At 39.1% G+C, this 6,929-nt stretch overlaps 1 long non-coding RNA gene across 1 annotated transcript; it reads right to left on the minus strand.

Annotated features, from left to right (window-relative positions):
• Positions 1-1,412: 1,412 nt before the first annotated feature.
• Positions 1,413-5,079, minus strand: LOC142491905 (uncharacterized). The gene is made up of 4 exons (XR_012800580.1): positions 4,929-5,079; positions 3,893-3,915; positions 2,032-2,151; positions 1,413-1,835 (listed from the first exon to the last, which is right to left on the minus strand). It is a non-coding gene; the product is annotated as an uncharacterized LOC142491905 (long non-coding RNA).
• Between the last annotated feature and the right edge of the window lie 1,850 nt (positions 5,080-6,929).

The following is a 6,929-nucleotide window of genomic DNA, read 5'->3' on the forward strand; positions in this document are numbered from 1 at the left end:
CAAAATGCATAGCTGCAGTGGAAGCAATTGATGGTGGGCGAAGATGGGGAACAACAGGGTAGTACACATGTGTAACACATGTTAATCATAAATTATTACTAGCTACAGGTACAGAACAGAAATATGTAGAATATTATTGTGTATTTTATTTATTTTACTCCGACAAACATGACATTACTGCCTATTTTAAGCATGCATCAAATATATTGCATGCAACGGCCTACAAACATCACTTGCACTAACACATCTATAGTTGTTTATGAAAAGGTCCATTTTTGCTTTAACTCATATACAGACAGCATAATGAGGCACACGTATCATATTTTATGTCATTGTTTTCATAACTTAAAAACTGCACACGACTATTTAGCTCATCTACCATTGTGTTAAAGCAGCTGCAATTAATATCTCATCACAGCATACACTTCAACAGAGGGGGTGGGGTTCAGCACACACACTAATTGCAGCCTCATTTTAGGGTCAACTTAGTTCACACCATTTTCACCTGTTTCAAGTAATTGAAAGGTGTGGCTGATTAGGCTTTTTGGGGAAGGGAATACCGTTATTACAACCTGACTAGCACAACTGAAGTTAATCACACTCATTTGAAAGCTTCACTTTAGCTACTAAATGCCCCAACAACTCATTACTTATCAAAGCGTACGTCACACATTAGTTCACTCATATCTATAGTTGAACTACTATCAAAGACACATTATCACACACTGCATGTGTTGTCTTGTTGAGTCACAGCCACATTCAGGTGTGCCACATCTTCGATTAATGTACCACACATATCCTCTACCAAAAACAACACTTTTTGCAATATGACCACCTTCATGATAACCATTGTGAATGGTCATCTCATGATAGTTATGTACATAATGATACTGTTATCACTACACAACATATGATTTTAAGGTACAAATTTAATCTATTTATCCTCACGCATTACTGCAGAAACATAGTATGTTGTATGTTAGGGAACTCAAAACTTCTAAGTACACAGGCATGTACAGTGTTATTACAACTATTTATGTTCACTTTCACACACATTTTCGGTTAAGGAACTGATGTTGTTAGTTAATCATAAATACAGAACATACAATAAGTGTTTGTTCAATATTTACACATGTAAATGTCAAACTTATGTTATTGTTATATATAGTTGCCCCTGGAGGACATGTGTCACCTGAGATGGAACAAGTGTCTTCACCTGGGTCAGCCAGCTCAACACAACTACAAGGTGAGTGTATCAGTTGGTGGCCATATAATATGTGCTCTTCTATATGTTATGTTGTCATGTTCATTATTTGTTTTGCACATCTTCTTTAAATAGGATTACTTAGTGTCAGTGAAAATTAAGTATAAGGCAACATGTATTGTGTTAGTGATGTGAACTATCATGTAGGACTTCTGAGTTTAGAGCAACTTTTCATTCATTCATATTTCATACTGAGTCCAAACATTATTCGTAAGTCAAGGTAGTTTTTAATGTGAGGTTATAAAACGTATGCTAACATGTTAGGTGTTACTTAGGACACAGTACAATTACATAGTAACACAGCATACATTAACATGCCATTTAATAATGTGTACATTTCTTTTTAGAACATCATGGTGATGAGGATGATGAGGATGATGAGGATGACGCCGCAGAAGAGACTGAAATACAATCAAGTGACCATGAAGAGGTGCCAATAGAAACTGTTGTACCGCCAAATCGTCCATCAACTTCCACATACGATGCAATTGTAGCTTCAGAGGGAAAAATAGTGGACGCAGAAAATCGTCGCCATTCAGACATGATGACAGTGCTGGAAAGGATGATTGGACTGCAGGAAGAAACAGTATCACAATTGGCACATCTCCACAGAGTCTTCATTGAAGTGCCTAAACAGTTGCAAAAAATCAACACCTCATTCGAAGCATTAGTTGTTCAGCAAACCCAAGCTAATTACTGGAGAATGACTAATGTACCCCAATTCAACACCTCACAGGCTGGATCATTACATGCTGGCCACTTCTCACCACATTCATCTGATCTTCAGTCACCAGGTCCCAATGTTACCGGTCAAGTAGCACACATTGGTGTGCAGGTTCCTGACGACATCCTACCGCTGCCATCTGTACTACATCACCAGCTGACACCTACAAAGGAGGCCACAAAAACACAACAGCACAAGCAGTTAGTACTGACCAGGAAAGATGAAACGGACCAACCATGTGTTGTGCACGGTGTACCAACTTGCTCACATGTGTCACTGCCCACAAGCCCTGTTGGTGAACAGTCACTGCCCAAAAGCCCTGTAGGTGAGTCACTGCCCACAAGCCCTGTAGGTGAGTCACTGCCCAAAAGCCCTGTAGGTGAGTCACTGCCCACAAGCCCTGTAGGTGAGTCACTGCCCATAAGCCCTGTAGGTGAGTCACTGCCCACAAGCCCTGTAGGTGAGTCACTGCCCATAAGCCCTGCCCGTGAAGTGCCAGAGGCCACTCAAAGTGGCTCTGTTGTGGCGAAAGTTGGTGGCAAACGAAAAAAAAAATGCAAGAGACAACAAGCAGGCCTGTTACTCGCTCACAAAAGGAACAAAAAAAATAAATGTTATAATTCACTCAATATGTCTCTGCCCTTGTTTTGTTGACTTCACATTATCTAATTAATATTGTATGTATGCTGAAGACTGTGTTGTTTCCAAACTTTCAACTATGTTCTTGTACACGTGAAGTTTTGGAAATGTTAACACTCAATTAATGAATAGTGTTATAAATATTTATGTATTAATCGTCTGTTCAGTAATGGTCCACCTGGAACCAGTTGCAAAGTTTAGAGAAGCTGCCATTGACTTTGCAGCAAAACATTGCATTTGGGTGTGTTAATTGATGTAAGAATTGCATATGCATATTAGTCACATGCAATTATAAAAACACCTAAGTAACTGCTAACATCTTTCTTGTACGTGTACAGCAGGATTATGTGTAAATTATTACTTACCTTTGCCTTGCTTGGGCATTCTAATTTTGTCCTTTAATCATTTGTGTGTTCTTGTTTCAATAACATCTCAGAATGTATAATAATATATATACACACACACACACACACACACACACACACACACACACTGAGTGTGTGTGTGTGTGTGTGTGTGTGTGTGTGTGTGTGTGTGTGTGTGTGTGTGTGTGTGTGTGTGTGTGTGTGTGTGTGTGTGTGTGTGTGTGTGTGTGTGTGTGTGTGTGTGTGTGTGTGTGTGTGTGTATATATATATATATATATATATATATATATAGTACTATATAAACTGGTATACATGTATTTTACAAACTAATACACTTCATGCTTCCTTGTGAAAGCACACTATTTTAATAATACAGGCATAATGTTTGAGAAATATCCTAAGTATGAGACTCTAACAGTATTGTGCTTACACTGGCGACACACTTTATTCGAGCTTGGCTAGTCCCACGAATTCGGGTATACCCGGGTGTATTGAGGTTTGTGACTGTTTTCTGCCCGAGTGCATTGGGTTATTTTCCAGGCAGGGATTGAAGCATTTTATTCCCGCTGGCTGCAATACTGCACAGTATATATATATATACTGCATTACAATTCATGAATTTATGCCATCTGGTAGACACACGAAGCATTGCAGCCTATTAAATCCTAATCATTATCATTTAACAGATCAGCCGCCCGTCAGCCAGGCATGAACCCAGGCTGGGAAGGCAAACGCAACGGGGCTTGTCAGAGGTGAGGAGCGGCGCATTCCAGGTATCTGCCAGATACATACCGGGTATTTGCTAGAATAAAGTGTGTCGGTGCAGTAAACAAATGTTTATTACTTCATTCAATCATGTTTCTCACCATTTAAATAGGTTTCATACAAGGTATACTTACTGCCATCAATGTTGTGTGTACTCCTGCAATATTAAAAAAAAAAAAATATAATATATAAATATATATATATTTTTATAAGAGAGATATATTTAGATATATATATATACACACGTATTTAAACTCATGCAGACAGGGAGTTAACCAGACTTTCACATACACACAGAAATGTAAGCGGGGAAAAAACATTTCTTTTTGCAGGTGTGTGTTTTTACTGATATGCCTGGCTAAGAACTATTTTCACACAGTGGTCTTTGTTAGTTTTCAAAAAAACACTATGTGAACGAATTCAAAGTCTAGGGATGTTTTTCAGAAACGAGATAAAAGAAGGAGAAATGTTTCTCCCACAGTCCCATATCACTAACCACAACTGTTAACCCAATTAGATTTACAAAGCCAATTGGCGTTTGAAATAAGGAGTCAAAGTAGTTAGTTTTGATGACCTTGACAAGGAAAAACAGGAGTTTGTTAGCCATTCAGCACATTCATTTTGATGAGCAAATAACACAGACCTGCACACAGCTTTTGTGCTACTCAGACATGGCTGATGAATTCGTTACCAATATTAATCCCCTTTTAGGGTATAAGTACATGATCTGTGAAGCCATCTTGAACAGTCGCGGACAGAAAGCAAGCACACGCCAAATCGATGATTTCATTCGAGCAAAATATCCTTATTACCAAGACCGTAAGCATGCACGGAATTTTAATTCCTCAATAAGATTCACTTTATCAAGTAATGACTTTTTTGAACGTGACCAGGATAAGCTACAACACACCTATGGTTTCTGGAAGATTGCCCAGGAAAAACAATTTCTCCTGAAAGACGGCACTTATATTGTCGTGAAAGGCATATTTATTCCTAATGGCAATAGCAATGTATCCGCTACTACTGATCCGTTTGAATCGATACGTGCTGCAATATCTGCAGCCTCCATTCCTGAAACCCACATTGTACAAGAACAAAAGTACTATGATTATGTACCAAGCCTTTCAGCTGAAAATGCATTGGAATGGGAACCCGAAGAAATGAACCTACCTCCCGACCAATTATTTGAAGAAAGCAGTGGCGATTCCTATGAGCGCTTCCTGGAGGAGATATGTGTCATACTGGATTCAGCGGTTGGGTCAAGCGTGGATGAAAATGCCTTGCATTTCTGGAGCGACCAGTTGCAGCCAGGCGAAGAGTTAATTCTAGAAGAATGGTAAATATAACAATCGTTATGCGTTGACTCTGCGTTTAAATTTTTTTTTTTTTTGTAACCACCATTTTCACTTTCAATGCGTGGATACAGCGTAACATTGCAGACTGCATAACATGTAGCGATCACAAACAAATTGTTTCCTAATACAATATAGTAGAACCTGAAAGAGTAGTACACATTGCTGACGGTATACATATACGTACTTTCCTATCCCTTTAAACATATTAGCAACATTTTTCCATAACTCTAACACATACCTGTTTTGTTATCATGCAACATCTACAACATTGAAAACCGGGTCCACCACGTATGACGTGGGACCCTTGTCATGGGCCAAGGCGTCCTTAAAAAGGATTACGGATGTAAGTCCCGCCCCCAAGCGACGTGCGCGCCTCAAAGCCTATTGGCTGTCATGTTTTGTTATAGTAACGGTAACTGCAGTGTGTGATGCGTGCGGCTCAGTGTTTGTAGGCGTACCCTGGGCGTTAGCCGAATGTTAATTGAGTGGGAGGAGTGTTAGCGTGCGTTTCACGCTGGCTTAACATGACGTCACACGTATTGCATTTGCGCATTGTGTTATCGGCCGTCCTTTCTGTCCAAACACGTCTGGTTTAAAAGAATACAGATGTACTCGTTTAGAATGATTTTAGTTTCATCTTCATTGTATTTGAAATAAAGATGTGATGTTTACTGGTATTTTCTACATGTATTGAACGCACAACGTTCGCTTTGTTTTGCGCATGCGCTAACAGTTAGTGGAGCCAAGCGTGAAGTGCGTGCGCACACTAAGATGTGCGCGCACATTTTTCAGTATACAGGCAACGTTCACTTCATATACATAGTTATGGCTGCTACAAATGATAATAAAAATTACATACTGATGTACACTTGTAGTTGTAACATATAAATGAGTGACGTGTGTATGTACACAATCATATAGAGCTGTGTAACGCGTTGTCACGGATACATATATAGTAAGGTGCCATATTTGACCATCATGTGTTTGCTGTATTTCAGAGATGTCGGGGAAGATACAATCGGATCAATGTATGATTTCAGAAGAGTCTACCTTTATATGAGATGATTGTGAGGAGGAGCCACCGACTACTATACTACATATGGAACTAATTTTATATTGCTTGCAGCGCTTATTAACAAACAATTAAAAAAGTGATACCCTTATGCCTATATTGCATAAGCACTTAATTAACATAATGATGTTGCAAAATAGTGCCTCTTGAATTTTTCTTGAGTGTTCTTTAATGACTACTAACATTTTATGACATGGTGTGTTTTTTATATAACAACCATTCCCACTCTGCTAACACATTTGTGTATTCTATTGTGTAATGGAACGTATGACTGTCGAAACTATGTAACAATAATAATAATAATAATATGAGCATGTTCATGTATAGGGCTGCTAGTTGTACGCAGCGATTTACAGACACATGTTTCAGCCTGAGGTCCCTGGCCCGTGGAACGTACAAATGTTTTTTTGCCGCATGAGGCACAGGGAGATAAAGTGACTTGGCCAAGGTCACAAGGAGCCCACACCGGGAATTGAACCAGACTCCCCTGCTTCAAACTATCAGTGCCAGTGTGTGTCTTTACTCACTGAGCCACTCCTTCTCCCAATGTAAAGGACACTTACAACCAAGTAGCCATTTATATTTAAAATCTCTTGTTACATGGGTATGTAGATAAAATGGTTTGGGACTGTAGCAAATAATGTTACTGGCCAGATGTTATGGTCCCCTCCAATGCATGATGTTCTGAATATGACATCACCATCATGTTATGAAGTACGTTTCTGTGTATATTTCATTAACCTA

The sequence above is a fragment of the Ascaphus truei genome, chromosome 4 (assembly GCF_040206685.1).
Source record: "Ascaphus truei isolate aAscTru1 chromosome 4, aAscTru1.hap1, whole genome shotgun sequence".
Lineage (NCBI taxonomy): Eukaryota > Metazoa > Chordata > Amphibia > Anura > Ascaphidae > Ascaphus > Ascaphus truei.